The sequence below is a fragment of the Mustelus asterias genome, unplaced genomic scaffold (genome assembly GCF_964213995.1).
Source record: "Mustelus asterias unplaced genomic scaffold, sMusAst1.hap1.1 HAP1_SCAFFOLD_102, whole genome shotgun sequence".
Lineage (NCBI taxonomy): Eukaryota > Metazoa > Chordata > Chondrichthyes > Carcharhiniformes > Triakidae > Mustelus > Mustelus asterias.
In genome coordinates this window covers 619,262-641,399 of record NW_027590149.1, presented here as the reverse complement: position 1 = coordinate 641,399, position 22,138 = coordinate 619,262, and the positions used below count along the sequence as shown (strand labels likewise).

The following is a 22,138-nucleotide window of genomic DNA, read 5'->3' as shown; positions in this document are numbered from 1 at the left end:
TCATTTGTATTTTGGGAAAGGGGAAGCTGGTGATTGCGGATTCAGACAAGGTGATGGTTGTTAAGACTGTCCACGCTCCACTGTAAGATCTTTCTCTTTTCTGTTCCAGCCATTCCTAATTGGCTAAATGTGTGAACTTGACTGCCGCTTTGACCCTGACTACTTCTCCATGGACATTAATATCTTCTTTTACTGTCTGCCAGGCAGTGAACTGAAAGTGTTAATTTGTATATTACTGCCTTGGTCCCCAGTTGGCAAATGTCTGGCTTTTAATTTAAACACATCAGAAATAGTGTCAGTTGTAGACTGCATGGCCCCTTGCCCCTGCTCTGCATTGAATATAATCGTGGCTGCTCTTCTGCCCCAACTCCACTTTCCCAGCTGCTCCTCATATCCCTTCACTCGATAAGAGATCAGAAATCTCAGTCCTGAATATTTTCAGTGCTGGATCATCCACCTTCTCTGGGGTAGAGAATTCCAAAGATTCACAACCCTCTGAGTGAAAACATTTCTCCTCACCCCAATTCTAAACAATCCATGGCTTATCCTGAGATCCTGCACTGCTGTTTTCAATTTCCAAACGAGTGGAAAACAATTACTTAGTGTCTACATTGCCCAGCCCTTTCAGATACTTGTATGTTTCAGCGCAATCACCGCTTATTCCTCTCAACTCAGTGTATAAGCCAAAATTATTCCGTTTGTCATCCGAAGAGAACTATCTCATCCTGCATTTCATATCCCTTTGAGGCCTCATTTCTCTTTAGCACTGTGTCTTCTTCCAGACCGAGAATTTTCAACCTCCTGTTCACATAGGTCTATGGTTTTTCCCCTCTGAGATCTCAGCATTCCTCCACGTTTGGCCTCCTGTGTATCTCCACTCCCTTTGACCTGCAGCTCTGAAATTCCTTCCCTGAACTCTTTGCTTTTATGTCTTTTACCTGGAGATGGTAATCACTTTTTCATCCAGCTTCCCACAGAGAAAATACTCAGAACTGAAGTGGATGGCCTCACACTGCCTATTCATAGATTTCCAGTTTTTTTATGCTGTAGCTTTACCAACTCACTTAGTCCCTCTGTGTTCCCGATTTCTAGGAATTAAATACGGTCAAATTCTGATTCAATTACAGCTAGTAGGTTAGGAAACTTAAAGAATGAGCTAAAATACAAGTTCAGATGAAGGGTCATCTTGACTCAAAACTTTGGCTCGATTCTCTCTTTTCATTTGGAGGCCCACACTGTCTGTAATTTACACACAGTAAAACAACAACCTGAATTGTTGTCTTGTCCTGCCAAGTGGGTGCAGGAGAACCAGTGGACCTCACCCAACAGAGATGGAGAGTTGGAAGCAGTGTTAGAGTGCACACTGCTCTCACCTGTCTTACTCTTATCAATTTAACATCAAAATTGATATTTAACCTCGTGGATCCGATCTAGAATCCTCAGCATGTTGGATCAGGTTATAAATCAGTAATTTCCAAATCTGTATATTTAAAATCACTCGATAGCAAATCTTTTGTTCAGAGATTTGGTTGAACCCAGAATAAAACTATCAGTAAGTTTAGGGGCCTGATTCTATAACTGGCACAGGATGGAACATTGAAAGTGTTTTTGCTAAACTATCGTTTCTAAAGTTTGCCCTTTGAAACCGATTATCTGATCATTCTCTGAATAAAAATGTTGCACCATCTGAAATAAACAATCCAAGATCAACTGATTAAAAGGGAGGTGCAAATCCTCCAGAAGTTTCACACTTCATTATTCAACCAACATTTAAATACAGTAACAGGATGAAATTATTCCGCCCCTTGAGCCTCTTCCTCTATTTAATTAAATGTTGCCTATTCTGCATCTTAACTCCATTTACCCTGAGTAGATGTCATCCTCGATAAGGACAGTTGACGATGACCTGCCATAGATTCACTTCACTTGTCATCCTGAGTTAGTGAAATTCTGAGCATCTTCTTGAATAACTCCATTGGGCCAGAATCTGGTGTCTCAGTTGCTGGTTTACAATAATAAATGTAACTGGAGTGTTAGTGCTCATTGCCCAACAGCTGCAGCCATTGTTGCTCAGAGATCATTCAGTTTGGAAGTTAAATGGTGAATCTCCATGTAGAGAAACAGCCCTTCTCTCAGCTCATTGACAAGGAACTGGCTCCTGGGCTCTGGGGTGAAACCACAAATATCAGGAAATCAATGTTTGCTCAAAGTTCCAAAGTCCCAGTTGGAATTTGTTTCTTATCATTTGACTGATTTACTGAACATCTCTGGAACAAGAAGAGTGAAAGTAAAATTTCAAATGAAACTTGTTGACAGTTGAATTAGCCGCAGGTTGTCAAACAGGTTGAATTTGATGCCTGGAATGGGGCCGCTCCCTTCTCTGCAGTAAGTGGGGAATGTTTAAATTGAATTCCATGCCGAGGATGGGCAGCAGCTTTCACACAGAGGGTAAAGCTGTGAGCCTCACTGAAAAGGGATACAATCACATTTCCAATTTGTTTCATTTCAGCAAGTTGCAAGAAATTTCTATCTCATTGATGCAGAGGATCAGGGATAGAACTGACACACACTACACGGAAATGAAGAGACAGGGATGTTTTGCAGACAGAAGATAAGATTAATGTAACTTCTTACATTTAATGCCTTGACCAATATTCTGTACATGCAGCTTGTCCTGGATTCCAACATATCTCTGTTTCTTTGGTCTCTCTTTCCCCAATCCATCCATTTATTGTGTATTTCATCGGCTTATTTGCCTTTTCTAAATGCATTACCTCACACTACTCTGGATTAATTTTATTTGACACTTTTCTGCCCAGCTGTTCAGTCCACAGACATCTTCCTTCATTCTAAAGCTTTCTGTCTCACTGTTAACGACTCAACCAATTTTCATATAACTTGCAAACTTCTTAATCATGGCTCCTATATTTAAGTCAGTGTCGGAGGATCATTTCCAACCTCAGGAAGGTTTTGCTTCTGCAATTCACTCCAGCCCCAATTAAGTCTCCCATGTGGGGTTTATGAGGCCTGGCCAATGGTGATGGAACCAGTAAATGTTTGTTCGCAATATTGGAAGTGCTGGAACCCTGAGGTACAATGGCTGCTTACGGGTGGAGCACTCTTCAGGAAGAGGACTTGTGTTTAGTTTACAGGAAGTCAGGAAACTTCTTCACGCCTTTCGCTCGGATTATTGCTCGTTGAAGTTGGAAATGGGACGCTCTGACGAATAACTACAGAGGAATGTTCAGAACTGTGAAGAGTGGAGAAATAAGCAGAGGACCTTCCTTGTGCCGATCACTGCTATATTTAGGACTGAATTATTGATATTTACCACAAACAGCAAGGCGCCGAGTACGGAGTCCTCACTGGATAGTCATTCAATTACAAAAAATATCCATCCACCATTACAATTTGATTCTAGCCACTGAGCCAGTTTTGGATCCAAATGACCACTTTCTTTCCCTTGGATCCAATGGCTTTTACTTTTCTGACCAGTTGTCAGAAAAACCTCACTAAAACCCACGTAGACTGCATCAAACAAGTGTCTCTCTCATCTGAAAAAAATTCAGTGAGGATAGTCAGACATCACCTTTCTTTTACCAATTGATGCCTTTCCAAAGGAGCATTTATAATAACTGTCCGAAGGTCTTTGAATAATTTGTCCACCAAGATCAAACTGACTGACCTGTAATTACCCCTTGCTGCTTTTTAAATAACTGTACAACATTAGCAGTTCCCCAATCTGACAACATCACGCTGTAGCCAAAGAGCACTGGAAAGTGATGGTTAAAGCTTCTTCTTTTTATTCCCTTACTCATCTTGGCAGCCTGGGATGCATTTCATCCAAATCTTTCAAAGATGGTGAACATCTCAACACTTCATCCCTCACTAAGTTTAACACATTCAATATTTCACAACCCTCATCTTTAACTGAGAGGTCTGCTTCGCTTCCCTGTTTTGTGAAAACAGACACACAGATCATTAAGAACCATGTGCATTTCGTCTCTCTCCATCCACAAGTTACCATTTTGTTTTTTAATGCTTGGTATTCTTGTCTGAGTTATCTGTTTGCATTTTTTGTCTTTATAAAATATATTTTGTCTTTCCTTTTTACAGCCCCCTTATTGTTTCCTGCCCTCTCTTTGCTTTTGCGAGTTCCTTTTTAATTCCAGCTCTGTAATCGCAGACTGACACATTCCCAGGTTCAGGATAACGTACTGGGGCCACAGTAAAATCTGGGGCAGCTCCCACAAAGGGAAAAGGCTGCTTTTTAAGACCCCTCAGCGAGAGAATGAAAACTCAAAATAAACCCTCAGGCTACACGTTTGACGTATGTTCACGCTAAATGTTAACTGTGATTGTGAATGGAGTAAATAACATACAGAATTGGGAGAAACTTATTTGTTTTGCACTTTGTGTGCTGTCAGCTTTGAGTAGTCTTGTAATATACTTTTGTAAACTTCATGTGTAGAGTATATTGTTGGACAAATGCATTTTGATTGCTCTTTGCCCCCCAACCTCAATTCATCTCAGTTAATTCTGGGACAGTTGAAATCCACTTTGATCGCTGCCATTTTGTTTCTGCACTTGGAAAGGCCAGGCCTATTCGGGAAAGTCAGCATGTGCCTGTGTGGGGCAGGTTATGTCTTACTAACTTGATTGGTTTTTTTGAGGGGTGATGAAGGTGATCGATGAGGGTAGAGTAGTGGATTTAGTCTACATGGACTTTAGTAAGGCTTTTGACAAGGCCCCTTATGTTAGGCTCATCCAAAAGATTTACAAGCATGGGATCCACGGTGACTTGGCCACTTGGATTCCGAATTGACTTGCCCAAAGAAGTCAGAGTTGTGGTAGAAGGGTGTTTTTCTGGCTGGAGGTCGGTGACTAGTTATGTTCCACAGGGATACGCACTGGGACCTATTGCTTTGGGATATATATAAATGACTTGGATGATAACATGGATGGGTCAGTAAATTTGCAGACAACTCTAGGTATGTGGAGTTGTGGATAGTATAGAAGGTTGTCAAAGGATACAGCGGGATATAGATCAGTTGCAGATATTTGCAGAGAGATAGCAGATGGAGTTTAATCCGGGCAAGTGTGAAGTGCTGCACTTTGGAAGGTCAAATGTTAAGGGTAAGTATACAGTCAATGGCAGGACCCTGGATAGCATTGATGGACAGAGGGATCTTGGGGTTCAAGTCCATAGCTCCCTGAAAGGGGCTATACAAGTAGATATGGTCGTAAAGAAAGTGTACGGCATGCTTGTCTTTATTGGTCGGGGCATTGAGTTTAAGAGTTCGGATGTCATGTTGCAGCTTTATAAAACTTCGGTTCGGCTGCACTTCGAGTATTGTGTTCAATTCTGGTTGCCACGTTGCAGGAGGGGTGTGGAGGCTTTGGAGAGGGTGCAGAAGAGGTTTACCAGAATGCTGCCTAGATTAGGGGATATGAGCTATAAGGAGAGGATGGACAAACTCGGGTTCTTTTCTCTGCAGTGGCAGAGGCTGAGGGGAGACCTGAAAGGAATCTATAAAATGATCATAGGGTTGACATTTACTAGAAGATTTTCTACCGAGAGTTACTACTAAGAGGCCTGCACTTAACGTGAGAGGGGGATTGTTCAACAGAGATGTGAGAGGCATATTTTTTACTCAGAGTGGTAGGTGTCTGGAACGCGTTGGCAGGGTTGCCAGTGTAGGTGTCTGGAGCGCGTTGCCAGGGGTGGCGGTGGTAGTTGTCTGAAACGCGTTGCCAGGGGTGGTGGTGGTAGGTGTCTGGAACGCGGTGCCAGGGGTGGTGGTGGTAGGTGTCTGGACCGCGGTGCCAGTGGTGGTAGGTGTCTGGACCGCGGTGCCAGGGGTGGTGGTGGTAGGTGTCTGGACCGCGGTGCCAGTGGTGGTAGGTGCCTGGACCGCGGTGCCAGGGGTGGTGGTGGTAGGTGTCTGGACCGCGGTGCCAGGGGTGGTGGTGGTAGGTGTCTGGACCGCGGTGCCAGGGGTGGTGGTGGTAGGTGTCTGGACCGCAGTGCCAGGGGTGGTGGTGGTAGGTGTCTGGACCGCAGTGCCAGGGGTGGTGGTGATAGGTGTCTGGACCGCGGTGCCAGGGGTGGTGGTGGTAGGTGTCTGGAACGCGTTGCCAGGGGTGGCGGTGGTTGGTGTCTGGAACGCGGTGCCAGGGGTGGTGGTGGTAGGTGTCTGGACCGCAGTGCCAGGGGTGGTGGTGATAGGTGTCTGGACCGCGGTGCCAGGGGTGGCGGTGGTTGGTGTCTGGAACGCGTTGCCAGCGGTGATACGATAGGGGAATTTAATAGGCTTTTAGAGAAGCACATGAATATGCAAAAAAGAGAGTTATACGGACCAGGGACAGGCAGAAGGGATTAGTTTAATTTGGCATCATGTTCAGCACAAAATCGTGGGCTGAAGGGCCGTTTCCTGTGCTATGTTCTATGCAGAGAAACATAGAAGATAGGAGCAGGAGGAGGCCATTTAGCCCTTTGAGCTGCTCCACCATTCACTACGATCATGGCTGATCGTCCAACTCAATCGCCTCATCCTGCTTTCTCCCCAGAACCTTTGATCCCATTTGCCCCAAATGCTCTATCCAGCCGCCTCTTGAGTACATTCTTCTCAGCAATGTCACTACATATTTGCTCTTTGACTTCCTTTTGACTGTCTGGGGTAGATGTTATACTCCCAGAACTGTCAGTGTCCCTTTCTTGTTCTTCAGTTCAATCCATATGACCTTATTTGATGATACCTTTACGAATGAAAATATTATACATTGATGTTAATATTAGTAGAAGAGTGGTAACTACTTTCACCTCCTACAGTGTTCATTGGTCAACTGCTGACACAATGAGAAATTTGGTCACTGTATTCAAGTTAGAGCTTCAACCAGGGCACTCATCTCATGGAGATTGTCACTGTCCAGAGGAATCATATCCACTTATAATGTATAAGTGCAGAGATATAATTCATACATTACCAGAGCTTAATATCAAAACTCCATCAAATCAAACACATCAAACATAAATGTTAACATAGTACAACCCTGCCAGGCTGTTAGAAACCAAGTGAAGGATCATTTAATTCACCATTGATCACCAAACTCCACATTTCCCTTGAGAATATTCTCTGCCATGGGAATTAGTCTGGTTTCATCCTGCACTGGGACTAAATCTTTAACCAATGGGATTTCCCAGTGTGGAGTCTCAGTGAACAGGATCCCACCTGTAACCAGGTTGTGGAGACCAGTGGGACTCTCTGGATTTCACTGGGCTGCTGTCTGTGTCACACCGGCTGTGGAGAGTTAATGATTACTCTTGGGAAATGCCTGATCCCAGAGCTAACAGATGTTGTATGATGGAAAGGTGGATTTATTCACTGGTTCGGCTAAAGGCAACACTTCAGTCAAATTGATCTTAATCGTGTTTATCTCCAGATGAATGTGGATCCAGATTCACAACAATATTTGACGATTGTGACACACCAAGGGCTATTCAGATAGACAAGACTTCCATCTGGCATCATGTCTGCACCTGTGCTGTTCCAATGTGCCATGGATCAAATTCTAAGCGGATTAGAAAGAGTCCAGTGTTTCATAGGCCATATCTAAGTTACTGGAAAGAATGAGGAAGAACATCTCCACAACCTAGATGCCACACTCCAGAGACTAGAAGATCATGGATTAAGATTACGGAAAGATAAATACGGAAGATTTCCAATCTTCTATAGATGCAAAGAGACTGCACAAATTGCCTTCAAAAGTCAAAGCCATTTCTGACGCACCTGCACCTCAACATCAATCATCTTAATTCTCCTTTGGGCTTATTAAAGTATTTTTCATGAAAGGTTTGTCACTAATCTAGCAACTATTCTTAAACATTTACACAACTTTTTGTGTCATAAGAGGAAACAGAAATGGAAATGGGTGGATGTGTGTGAGAAAGCCTTCGTACAAGCTAAAGAGGTACTAGTAAAGTCAGAAATCCTGACACACTTTAATCCAAATTTACCTTTGCAACTGGCACATAACGCATCGCCTTATGGGATGGAGGCAGCAGTTTCTCACGCAATGCCCGATGGGAAAGAGAAGCCGATAGTTTTTGCACCAAGACCTTGAACAGAGCAGGAATGAACTCTGCACACAAACAAAAGGAAGCTCCAGGAATCATTTTCAGAATCAGGGCAACACCGATGTGGAAGGAAATGTACTGAATTAATGGATAATCAGTCACTAACAATGTTTTTTGGGCCTCATACGAGGATTCCATTTCTCACAGTCAGCCGGACATACCATAAAATATCGTCAGTCAAGTTTCCAGAGGGAAGCTGAGTTATTAAAGAAGTTATTTTTGGTGGTCAGGGCTCGATACCCAAATCGAGGAGAGAGCAGCGAAGTGTTTGTCTTGTGCAAAAGTTCAGAGCCTGTTGCCACGAGCTCCATTTCACCGAGGGGAATGCCCGCAAGGACCATGGTCAGCTCTGCTGAGGGCTGTTGGCTCTATTCACTCTCCACAGATGCTGTCAAACCTGCTGAGATTTTCCAGTGTTTTCTGTTTATGTTTATTTATTCGTGTCACAAGTAGGCTTACATTAACACTGCAATGAAGTTACTGTGAAAATCCCCAAGTCGCCACACTCCGGCGCCTGTTCAGGTTACACTGAGGGAGAATTTAGCGTGGCCAATGCACCTAAGCAGCACGTCTTTCGGACTGTGGGAGGAAACCGGAGCAACGGAGGAAACCCAGGTCAACAAGGGTTGAACGTCCAAAGTCCACACACAGTGATCCAAGCCGGGAATCGAACACGGGTCTCTCGCACTGAGAGTCACCGGTGCTAACCACTGGGCCACCCATCCCACCCTTTGGTTCAGATTCCAATATTCACAGTATTTTGCTTTGATTTCAACAAAAGCGATTTGCATTCTTATAGCTCCTTTAATGCTATAAAATATTCCAAAGTCCTTCACTGGAGCAAAATGAGGCAAGTTTATTGTTTTACTGTCCTTACTGGACAGGAGAGTAAAAGCTTGATAAAAGAGGCAGATTTGTAAAAGATTTCTAAGGGACAGATGGGAGTAAATTCTGGAGCTCTGGACCCAGGCAGATGAAGGCACGGCTGACAATGGAGGGATGAAAGAAATGAGGGACGCAGAATTGAAAGAACGCTGAAACTTTGGATGGTTCCAGCGTTGGAGAATGTTAAAGATATCGGAAGGGATGAAATCGTTCAGAAAATTGAAGATGGGAATGAGAACTTTAAAATCAAGGCATTTCTGGACTGAATCCCAATGTCGGTCAGTGAACACAGGGGGCAGGGTCGACAGGCAGCCTGGAGTGAATAAGATCCAGTTTTAAATCCTGCCAGTGGCCAGGGACAGCAGGGTGTGACTGCAAGTCAGGCAGGTAAAGGGAACCAGCAGTCAGGAACTCAGGAGCCTCAGCCCTTGACCCTGTCCAACAGGTACGAGGCACTTGCTCCCTGTGTGGATGGCAAACAGGGCTGCAGGAAGGATGAGTCAGCTGACCAAGGCACCATGGTTCAGCAGGCCATTCAAGGGGAGGAAGTAAATAGGCAAGTTGTAGTTGTAGGGGATTCTATTATCAGGGGGATAGATAGTATCCTTTGTGAGCAGGATAGAGTGTCCCGCATGGTATGTTGCCTGCCCGGTGCTAGGGTGCGGGACATCTCTGACCGGCTTGAAAGGATACTGGAGAGGGAGGGGGAGGATCCAGTTGTTGTGGTCCATGTTGGTACCAACAACATAGGCAAGTCTAGGAAAGAGGACCTGTTTAGAGATTATAAAGAGCTAGGATTCAAATTAAAAAACAGGTCCTCAAGGGTCATAATCTCCGGATTACTGCCCGAGCCACGTGCAAATTGGCATAGGGAGGCAAGAATAAGGGAAGTTAACACTTGGCTGAAAGAGTGGTGTGGGAAAGAGGGGTTCCTTTTCATGGGACACTGGCATCAGTTTTGGGGCAGGGGGGACCTATACCGTTGGGATGGTCTCCACCTGGACCGAGCTGGGATCAGTGTTCTGGCGAAGAGAGTAAATGGGGTGGTCAATAGGACTTTAAACTAGAGATTGGGGGGGAAGGGAAAGTCAGGGAACCAAGAGGTGAAGGAATCAGTGGGAAGCGTAGCTGCTTAGGGTTACAAAAAATCACGAAAAGACAGCACTCAGGAGAGGTTCCGATCGTCCCCATCTCACAAAATATGACACAGTGTCTGGAAAGGCTCAGTAAACCAAGGTCCACCACACTACGAAAACAAAAAGGGACGGTCAATAGGGAATTAAAGGTGCTATATTTAAATGCCCGCAGTGTCCGGAACAAGGTAGATGAGCTTGTGGCCCAGATTGTGACTGGCAGGTATGATGTGGTAGGCATCACAGAGACGTGGTTGCAGGGGGTTCAGGACTGGCAGTTAAACATCCAGGGATTCACAACCTATCGAAAAGACAGAGAGGTGGGTAGAGGGGGCGGGGTTGCCTTGTTAATTAGAAATGAAATTAAATCAATAGCACTAAACGACATAGGGTCAGACGATGTGGAGTCTGTGTGGGTAGAGCTGAGGAACCACAAAGGCAAAAAAACCATAATGGGAGTTATGTACAGGTAATTACAGGCGCATGAGGGAGGAACTGACAAAAATCAACTGGAAGCAGAGCCTAGTGGGAAAGACAGTAGAACAGCAATGGCAGGAGTTTCTGGGAGTAATTGAGGACACAGTGCAGAGGTTCATCCCAAACAAAAGAAAGGTTATCAGAGGGGGGATTAGGCAGCCATGGCTGACAAAGGAAGTCAGGGAATGCATCAAGGCAAAAGAGAGAGCCTATAATGTGGCAAAGAGTAGTGGGAAGTCAGAAGATTGGGAAGGCTATAAAAACAAACAGAGGATAATAAAGAGAGAAATAAGGAAGGAGAGGATCAAATATGAAGGTAGGCTAGCCAGTAACATTAGGAATGATAGTAAAAGTTTCTTTAAATACATTAAAAACAAACGGGAGGCAAAAGTAGACATTGGGCCGCTCCAAAATGACGCTGGTAATCTAGTGATGGGAGACAAGGAAATAGCTGAGGAACTTAATAAGTACTTTGCGTCAGTCTTCACAGTAGAAGACATGAGTAATATCCCAACAATTCAGGAAAGTCAGGGGGCAGAGTTGAATATGGTTGCCATCACAAAGGAGAAAGTGCTAGAGAAACTAAAAGGTCTGAAAATTGATAAATCTCCGGGCCCAGATGGGCTACATCCTAGAGTTCTAAAGAAGATAGCTGAAGAAATAGTGGAGGCGTTAGTTATGATCTTTCAAAAGTCACTGGAGTCAGGGAAAGTCCCAGAGGATTGGAAAATCGCTGTTGTAACCCCACTGTTCAAGAAGGGAACAAGAAAAAAGATGGAAAATTATAGGCCAATTAGCCTAACCTCAGTTGTTGGCAAAATTCTAGAATCCATCGTTAAGGATGAGATTTCTAAATTCTTGGAAGTGCAGGGTCGGATTAAGACAAGTCAGCATGGATTTAGTAAGGGGAGGTCGTGCCTGACAAACCTGTTAGAGTTCTTTGAAGAGATAACAAATAGGTTAGACCAAGGAGAGCCAATGGATGTTATCTATCTTGACTTCCAAAAGGCCTTTGACAAGGTGCCTCACGGGAGACTGCTGAGTAAAATAAGGGCCCATGGTATTCGAGGCAAGGTACTCACATGGATTGACGATTGGCTGTCAGACAGAAGGCAGAGAGTTGGGATAAAAGGTTCTTTCTCAGAATGGCAACCGGTGACAAGTGGTGTCCCGCAGGGTTCAGTGTTTGGGCCACAGCTGTTCTCTTTATATATTAACGATCTAGATGACGGGACTGGGAGCATTCTGGCCAGGTTTGCCGATGATACAAAGATAGGTGGAGGGGCAGGTAGTATTGAGGAGGTGGGGAGGCTGCAGAAAGATTTAGACAGTTTAGGAGAGTGGTCCAAGAAGTGGCTGATGAAATTCAACGTGGGCAAGTGCGAGGTCGTACACTTTGGAAAAAAGAATAGAGGCATGGACTATTTTCTAAACGGTGACAAAATTCATAATGCTAAAGTGCAAAGGGACTTGGGAGTCCTAGTCCAGGATTCTCTAAAGGTAAACTTGCAGGTTGAGTCCGTAATTAAGAAAGCAAATGTAATGTTGTCATTTATCTCAAGAGGCTTGGAATACAAAAGCAGGGATGTACTTCTGAGGCTTTATAAAGCACTGGTTAGGCCCCATTTGGAGTACTGTGAGCAATTTTGGGCCCCACACCTCAGGAAGGACATACTGGCACTAGAGCGGGTCCAGCGGAGATTCACACGGATGATCCCAGGAATGGTAGGCCTGACATACGATGAACGTCTGAGGATCGTGGGATTATATTCATTGGAGTTTAGGAGGTTGAGGGGAGATCTGATAGAAACTTACAAGATAATGAACGGCTTAGATAGGATGGATGTAGGGAAGTTGTTTCCATTAACAGGGGAGACTAGGACGCGGGGGCACAGCCTTAGAATAAAAGGGAGTCACTTTAGAACAGAGATGAGGAGAAATTTCTTCAGCCAGAGAGTGGTGGGTCTGTGGAATTCATTGCCACAGAGGGCTGTGGAGGCCGAGACGTTGAGCGTCTTCAAGACAGAAATTGATAAATTCTTGATTTCTCGAGGAATTAAGGGCTATGGGGAGAGAGCGGGTAAATGGAGTTGAAATCAACCATGATTGAATGGTGGAGTGGACTCGATGGGCCGAATGGCCTTACTTCCGCTCCTATGTCTTATGGTCTTATGGTCTATGACTGAGCATGGGGAAATACATTTCTCACTGTGCAGCCCCACTTCCATTCAGCAGTTAAACAGTTAATGTGTTCACCTTTAAAGTTATCAGATCCTGCATTGAAACATCTGACACTGGCCCTTTGTTTGAAAGTCTAAACATAAGAAAATCGATGGAGTTTTTAAACAGTTTCAGGTTGAAACCCAGTGATTCGTTCTGGAGGCATGACTCCGATTGAACTCACTGTGTGACAGCAATTAATTACAAATTGTTTGTAACTAACTTTGTTCACAGTTCAAAGAGTTTTTAAATTGGCTCAATGATGTGTTTTCTGAACAGCAACTTCCAGTCGGAGGACAGAGACAGAGTCGTTTCAGCACAGCAGGAACCATTCAACCCATCGAGATGTAATACAAATCTCAAATTACAGAGATCAGATCCAATTACTGAACTGTGATTTGCTGAAAGAAAACCAGGAACAACATTACGTTTGGTAGCAAAGAGTTTACAAAGAGAAAACTAGCAGACTCCACACGGAAGCAGAGAATCTGCAGGTCAAGGTAAGATTTGTCTGCTCCTGTACTTTATGTATTTCTTTATTTTAAACCATTTTCTCAGTCAGATTATTTTACATGGGCTGTTGTAGCCATTCCCCTTCCATGAGGTTTTATACAGTGACTGAGCTGGAGCAGTGATGAAGGTGATCTGTTTAACAGTGAGGCTCCCAGAATCAGACCACTCCTGTTCCACACCATTATTTTCATTTTTAAGAGGGATGGAATGAGGTGAATCAGAGCATTCCCACATCCCAGTTCAGACCGGGCTGGGCCCTGGACCTTCCTCGATATGGGTTTTTGTAATTACAGGGAATTAATTTTAGAGCTCTGGCGCCCTCAATGCTACGACAACGGATGAATGAACACTGCTCGACAATTATCAGGCAAGAGTGTTCTCTTTCTGTTGGGGAACACTTCAGCGGTCACGGGCATTCACCTCTGATCTTCAGGTAAGCGTTCTCCAAGGCAGCCTTCACGACACACGACAACGCAGAGTCGCTGAGCAGAAACTGATAGCCAAGTTCCGCACACATGAGGATGGCCTCAACCGGGATCTTGGGTTCATGTCACACTATCTGTAACCCCCACGACTCGCCTGGGCTTGCAAAATCTCACTAACTGTCCTGGCAGGAGACAATACACACCTCTTTCATATGTGCTTAACCCTGTCTCCACTCACATTGTCTGTACCTTTAAGACTTGATTAACTGTAAAAACTCGCATTCCAATCATTATTTTGTAAATTGAGTTTGTGTCTTGATATGCCCTGTTTGCAAACAGAACTCCAACTTACCTGGCGAAAGAGCAGCGCTCCGAAAGCTAGTGGCTTGTGCTACCAAATAAACCTGTTGGACATTAACCTGGTGTTGTGAGACGTCTTACAGTGTTTACCCCAGTCCAACGCCGGCATCTCCACATCATGCCCTCAACATACAGAGTTTAGCTGCACAGTCTGCATTTCCCTGCTCCAACCAATACTCGGGTAATGACCGCACTCTCAAGTGTTTGGTTAAAAGTCAAAATATCAGATGTACACTGTGACTTTTTGTAATGTTACAGATAGAAATTCACTGCACATACTGAATTGGAAATGATAACCTCTCTAATCAGCCTCAAACATTGTTTCTAGCTGAATTGGGTGCAGACTTGTCAAACTGGTTCAATTGGTTACTCTCTCCTATAAATAGAAACCTCGAAATAATCTCATAACTTTTACCAGAGGGTGAAACTCAGACACGGGTATTATAAACAGGGTCAGCTCAGATGATTGGTATGATTTCTACTAAGATAACCAGGCTGCATTGAATTGACAAAGGCAGGACCTGCACAGTGACAGTAAAGCCGGTGTGGTTGAGGTCAAGTGGGAATGTAGTTTCTGAACTGATTGTGAAGTATCTCTTTCTTCCTTCCATTTAAATGTGTCGCCTCCCAGGGAGATTATTCTCCTCCACTCCCTGCAATGAATCCATCCTTTGCGGCTGTAGCTATTATCTAACTGTGAGCTCCCCGCAGTGAATCCATCCTTTGCAGCTGTAGCTATTATCTCACTGTGAGCTCCCCGCAGTGAATCCATCCTTTGCGGCTGTAGCTATTATTTAACTGTGAGCTCCCCGCAGTGAATACATCCTTTGTGGCTGTAGCTATTATCTAACTGTGAGCTCCCCGCAGTGAATCCATCCTTTGTGGCTGTAGCTATTATCTAACTGGGAGCTCCCCGCAGTGAATCCATCCTTTGCGGCTGTAGCTATTATCTAACTGTGAGCTCCCGCAGTGAATCCATCCTTTGCGGCTGTAGCTATTATCTCACTGTGAGCTCAGGCAGTAACTGAGAAACAGTTTATTCAACACTGGGACCCTCACAGCTCAACTTGTTTCTATTCCCCACCATCCCTCTCATTTTGAATAAGAGGTGATGCGATTAACCAGGGACAGGGAGCACAGGGTCTCCACAGACAGTGAAGAGATTGTGGGAGGACCTTCTTGGGGCACAATGTGAGATAATACTCTTTGGATTTAAAAGCGACAGATTTGAATGGAGTAGGAAATGAATGACAGATGGTCAGGCTGAGACTGATTCTTGATACAGAAATCAGTATATGTTGGATTCAGTTTGAATAAGTTTTTACAGGTCGCTATAATGAGGTTAGTTGGAGCTCAGTGTGTTCAGCTTTGAATTCCATTCCAAGCGCCCACAATGGCTCCAGGTGGAGCTGAGCTGTAATTGTTAGGTTAATACCTGAGGTGCAGCGACTGAGCTGCTGATAGACTAGTTCAACTGGTTATATTTCTGAGGATGAATTAGCATTGGGTATAATTTAATATTCTGCCCCCATTTTTTTATCTTACTCTGTAAGATCCTGTCAATTCCATTCATTAAAATGATAATAAATCCTGTTAAAGGAAAGAAAGCACTGTTCATGTTCTGAAAGATTGATGGGTAGGAAACAAATACCCGTTCAGTAATACAGCGGGTTACTTGTGGTACCATCAGGATTGAATTGTTAGATCAAACAGTGCGTTAAACTGGGAGGGGATGGTTTGAATCTTTTCTGGTTCAGAACAGACCCCGACATCCTTGAAGGGAATTAGATAAATGATTGTAGGAAGAAGATGTCAGAGTGAGAAAAATTGAACCTTGTTCTCACAAAAAGCCAGTGCAGATATCAGAGCCTGCTGATTGAGTTTTAAACTATTTTAATATCCATGAAAATAAATAATATCAAGGTGGAGTAATCTTACCAAGGCCAGTTTTCCATCACCATACACCCATTTATTTACAGCGGCAGTTGAGTGCCATTCGACTGCTGTAGAGTGTAAATAAGCCCTGAGTCAACAACTGCTGGCCTGTGTGGAGCCAACTGATTTTAACGCCCCCTTCCCTCACCTCCCCCCTCCCCCACCAGCTGCTCCTTCCCTAGGGGAGCTGATACTCAGAGGAAAAGAGGTCCAGCAGAGATCTATTGATGATTCCCCATGGCCATCATAACATCCCTCTCTCCCCCCGCAATTCAATTTATTCCCTGCACCCCCACCAGCAAGCATCCTTTCTGCTGCTTAGTGACCGGCCTTGGGTCAGCTGGAGGTCGGACCAGATCAGTGGGTGTGAAGTGGATGGGGGACCTTTGCTTCTGGAGAAAGTGTGGCAAAGTCACCGATCTGGTTCCTTTTGAGGCCCCGCTTCACCAGGGCCACTGGACTTCTGCACTTCCATGTCGGAGTCCGTAGCAGGAGACTAAGGAAATCTGGCATATCCGCTACAACTCTCACCAACCTTTACCGATGCACCATAGAAAGCATTCTTTCTGGTTGTATCACAGCTTGGTATGGCTCCTACGTTGTCCAAGACTGCAATAAACTGCAAAGAGTCGGGAATGTAGCCCAATCCCATCACGCAAACCAGCCACTGACACTGTCTACGCTTCACGCTGCGTCGGCAAAGCAGTCAGCATAATAAAGGACACGACGCACCCCAGACATTCCCTCTTCCCCCTTCTTCCGTTGGGAAAAGTATATAAAAGTCTGAGGACATGTACCAACCGATTCAAAAACAGCTTCTTCCCTGCTGCCATCAGACATTTGAATGGACCGACCTCGCATTAAGTTGATCTTTCTCTACACCCTCGCTATGTCTGTAACAGTACATTCTGCACTCTTTCCTTTCATTCTCTATGAACAATATGCTTTGTCTGTATAGCGAGCAAGAAACAATACTATTCACTGTATCTGAATACATATGACAATAACAAATCAAATCACTTGGAGGGGCCAGCGTGTGTTCGATCTCCATTTATGGCTCGTCGCTGGCAGTGGCCATGCCTGTGACTGGTACTGTGGCCTGTACTGACACAGGTTCTCTATTCTGTGATGGTTCAGGTGCTTCCTGATAATCTTGACCTGCACTTGGACTTTGTACAACATGAGCCCTGTCTTTTCTGTTATAATCTTGGGGGTCCAATGGTTGCCGTCCTTGAAGTTCCTCACATGGACTGGATCATCGGTCTTAAATGCTCTTTCTGTTTGCACAGAATCCTGGTTCTTCTTCTGGGTCTTCTTTTGGGACTCCACCTTCCTTGCCAGGTTGATTGGCCATGCTAAATTGACCTGAATGTCAGGGGATGAGCAGAGTAAATATGTGGGGTTACTGGAATACGGTTGGGGTGGGATTGTCATCGGGGCAGACTCGATGGGTCAAATAAACCCCTTCTTCAACCTCGGGATTTTATGAAACCCCAGATTGAAAATTAGGATAGTCTGATGAGACATTTTGTAACCTTCATTAATGTGTCCAATGAAAATACAGTAATTTAAACATTTCCAACACTCCTATTGAAATTCCCTGTTCACTTCACTGGATGGACTGTCCCAGGATTGAGGAAATTGCCATTCTAATTGAAACATTTCCAACCGTCTTATTGAATCTTTCTTTCAGTTCTGGTTTATGGGCTGACCTGGGAGTGAGAAAATTGTCGTTCTCGTTCACCTGGCACTATTCGTCACTTTTTTTTTCATTCCTGCTTTAATCAGATCTCCGGTGAATGCTGGATTGATTGAGAAAGTCCACAGCTGGAAGTAAGCAAGGAGTGTGGACTGCGGGACTAAGAGGTGAACCAGCACAGGATTGTGAGAGTGCCAACCAGAGAGAGACCTTGAGATTGAAAGAACTTCCATATATTTTCTGGAGAGGAAGGTGAGAGAAAGTTGCATTTATTCCGGTCCTGTAGACAGTGGGAAATCATGTTGCAGCTATATAAAACATTAGTTAGGCCGCAATCCTGCCTCTGAAGACTCTAACACTCGATTCAGGGTGCTGAGGTGTTCCTCCTCAGTTTTCCCTGTAATTAGATGTTATAAAAATGAACTGCTCCAGGAGGAAAATCTTGTAACAGATTATCCATTGTTCCCAGAACGTTTGAAATCAGAAACTCCAGGTAATCACGTGTACGCACAGTATCATCATTTTTAATAACAGGAATATTTGATGCTCCCCAACTGAATGGACTCATCGAGTGGCTGCAAAGGCTTGGAATCAAACTCCTCCCCCACTTTACCTTTCATGGTGTAGGGCCCTGTCCTGTACTTGAAAAAGCGAGGAGGATAGCCTGTGGATCAACAAATATCTTCACTATAGAGCCACGCAATGTGCCCAGTTCATCAGAATATTTCTGAATGGCATCCTCTGTCACCTTTGTGTGCTTTATTTCATCCCAGTTCGACAGAACTTCACTGAGCCAGCCATGCCCTATAGATAAGGCTCCTTCCCTTTTACCACACGGACATGTGTTCTTCTTTTCTGTTGTGTGCAATGTCCATTTCTCACACGGGAAGCAATGAGATGGGCTCTCCGGTGTACATCTGCAGTTTGACCCCTGTCTGAGTAAGGGCTGGCGCTTGTTCGAGTCCCAAGTTGTCTTGTTGGTCTTTTCACTGATCACCGATGCAGAGGCTCCCATGTCCATCACCATCTTGGTTTGCTTTCCACCGACCTCTGCTATTGCATAGATAGGTTTCACATGTCCCTCAATCGCATTAAACATGTTGTAAGAGTGCTCCTCGAGCAAAGAAAAGTACAACACAAGAACACGCACTTCGGCGCTCCAAGCCTGTGCCAATTATGATGCGCTAAATGAACTGAAAAACACTTCTGCCCCTACTCGGTCTGTATCCCTCTATTCCCTCCCTATTCATGAACCCATCCAGATGCCTCTTAAATGTTGCTAATGTACCTGCATCAACCACCGCCTCTGGCAGCATGTTCCAGGTGCCAACCAATCTGCGTGAAAAACTTCCCCTGCACATCTCCCTTAAACTTACCCTCTCTCACATTGAACCCTTTTATTGACACTTGCACCCTGGGAAAACGCTGCTGAATTTGCACCATGTCGATGCATCTCATAAGTTTCTAAACCTCTATCAGGTCTCCACTGAACCTCTGGCTGTCCAATGAAAACAATCCTCGTTTATTCAACCTCTCACCACAGCCAACACCCTTGAGACCAGGCAACAGCCTGCTGAACCTTATTTGTGCTCTGCAAAGCTTCCACATTCTTCTGGTAGTGTGGCGACCAGAACTGTGTGCAATACTCCAAATGCCGCCTAACCAAGGTTTTTTATAGCTGCAACATGATTTGCCAACACTTGTACTCAATGCCCCGGCCATATGTCTTCTCAATAACTATGGCCACCTATGTTGCCACTTTTAGGGAACTGTGGGCCTGCACGCCCAGATCCCTCTGTGTCTTAATGTTCCAAAGGGTTCTGCCATTTCCAGGACAATTCACACACAAACGTGATCCTCCAAAATGCACTGCCTCGCATTCGTCCAGATTAAATTTCATTTGCCATTTGTGCCCAAATCTCCAATCTTTCTATATCCTGTTGTAAACTCAGCACTATTACGCTCTCCACCAATCTTCGTGTCACCCACAAACTTACTAATCAGACCACCCACGTTTCCTCCAAACAAAATAGGTCCCAGCACTGATCCCTGCAGAACACTACGAGCTACAGGTCACCATTCTGAAAAAATACCCTTTCCCTGCTGTTCCCTGGGGTGAATTTTCCCGTTCCGCCCACCATGGGAATCGGAAAGCCGAGGGGTGGACCATGGAAAGGTCCGTTGACCTTGGGTTGGATTTTACAGTCTTGGGAGGAGCGCAGCGTAACATCCTGCCGTCTGTCTTCTGTCACCAAGCCAGTTCTGTTTCCATCCAGCCAGCCCACCCGATTCCTTGTGATTTCGGTTGTTGTACCAGTCTGCCATGTGGGATCTTGTCAAACACCTTACTACAGTCCATATAAACGACATCCACAGCCCTTCCCTCATCAATTATCTTTGTCACCTCTTCAAAAACCTCAATCAAGTTGGTGAGACATGACTTCCCCCTACAAAACCATGCTGCCTGACACAAACTCGTCAATTTCTTCCAAATGTGCACAGATCCTCACCAAACGCTTCTCCACCACAGACGTTAGGCTCACCAACCCCTGATTTCCTGGATTATGCCTGCATTCTTTCTGAAACAAGGGATCAACAATGGCTATTCTCCAGTCCTCTGGAACCTCGCCTGTGGTTAAAGTGGATGTGAAGATATATTTTTACTCCCCTATTTCTGTCCTCCCACAGTAAACTGGGGTTGATCCCATCTGGCCCCGGGGACTTGTCTACCTTAATGTAATTTAGGATACCTACCACTGCCTTCTTTGATATATTGACATTCCCTAGAGTGTTCACACACCTATCCTTGGCCTCAACATCCTTCACGCCCATCTCCTTGATGAATACGGATACAAAGTACTCATTAAGGATCTCACCGCCTTCCTGTGACTCCACGCATAACTTCCCTCTATTGCCCATGAGTGGGCCTATTCTTTCTTGGGCTACCCTCTTACTCCGAATACATGCATAAAAGTCTTGGGATTCTCCTTCTCCCTGTTTGCTAAAAATGTTTTATGGCCCCTTTTAGCCCTCCTAATTTGGCGTTTAAGTTACTTCCTATTTTCTCTCTACTCCTCAGGGACTTTGTCAGTTTTTTAGTTGTCTCGACCTATTGTATGTTTTCCTTTTGACTGAGCTTACAATTTTCCTTGTCATCCAAGGTTCCCGAATTCTGGCATTTCCATCCTTCATTTTTCCGTGTCAGGCATTTCCTGCATTTCAGTCAATTGGCCTTTAAAAGCTTCCCAGATGCCAGACGTGGATTTGCCCTCAAAGAGCCGCTCCCAATCCGCATTCCCCTGTTCCTGTCTAATTTGGATGTATTTGTCCCGCGTCCAATAGAACCGAGGGCCACTCTTGTCCTTATCCATTACTACCCGAAGTCTTATGGAATTATATGGAATCCTTTGCTCCTGTATCTGCTCTGAGCTCTCCAGGTGATGTGTAGCTGACTGATGCTTTTTCAAATTTGAATTCCCTTGCTCCACCTTCGACTTGCTCTTAGCATCTTTGCAGCTCTTTGTTAAACGCCCCTTTTTTGTTGCAGTGGTGAGAAACAGCATCAAAACATTTGCAATGATCCACATAGTGTGTCCCTCAACACCTGACACATTCTATTGCTTTCACCTTTCTTCTTGCTGCCTCTTTTGTTACTTGATGCAGTGCCCCCTCCTGCGCACCACCATTGGTTTTCTGGATATCTTTTGCATTGCAGCCATTTCCATGCACTGAGAAATTTCTGCGGCCCTCTTGAAAGTCAGTGTGGCTTCACCCAATAACTGATGCTGGCTCGGTGTGGGCGAGGCCGGGTCATTGGGGTTGATGAGGAATAAACCCGGATCTGTTCAGATGACCAGATGTGTATTACAGAGCCTCGCTAGAATGATATTGTAAATTTCGTGTTAAATTGAAGAGACCCATAAGGGAGAATGAATTTGTACTTTGGGATATTTTTTTCACAAAGTCAGACACACTGGAAATCTGAGTTGTTCTGAGATTAAGAGTGAAACGGGTAACTGCATTTTACATTGCTGGTTTTAAACCTTGGTTGTAAATTATTGCTGTTGAATAACTTCCAATTTTAATTTGAAGAAATTGAATGTCTGAATCACTTTTCCATTTCCATATTGGAGAAAGGAGAGGACAATAGCTGGGTTTGATTAGGTGTACAGGTATAGGGACACAGACACTGACACATCCACACGAGTGGAGAATATGGAGCCACGTGCATTTGTATAGCACCTTTAACGTAGCAAAACATCCCAAAACACTCAACAAGAGAACAATTCAGTGGGAAAACAAATACATAAAACATTCGAAGGGGTCGCTGGGCAGGTGACGAATTTTTGTCAGA

At 44.6% G+C, this 22,138-nt stretch overlaps 1 protein-coding gene across 1 annotated transcript in view; it reads left to right on the top strand.

Annotated features, from left to right (window-relative positions):
- Nucleotides 1–17,883: 17,883 nt before the first annotated feature.
- The window catches only part of LOC144484374 (NACHT, LRR and PYD domains-containing protein 3-like), a 43,205-nt gene continuing 38,950 nt past the window's right edge, over nt 17,884–22,138 (top strand). The window contains exon 1 of the mRNA XM_078202896.1: nt 17,884–18,036. The gene's annotated coding sequence lies outside the window, so the exon portion shown is untranslated. The remainder of the gene's footprint in view (nt 18,037–22,138) is intronic.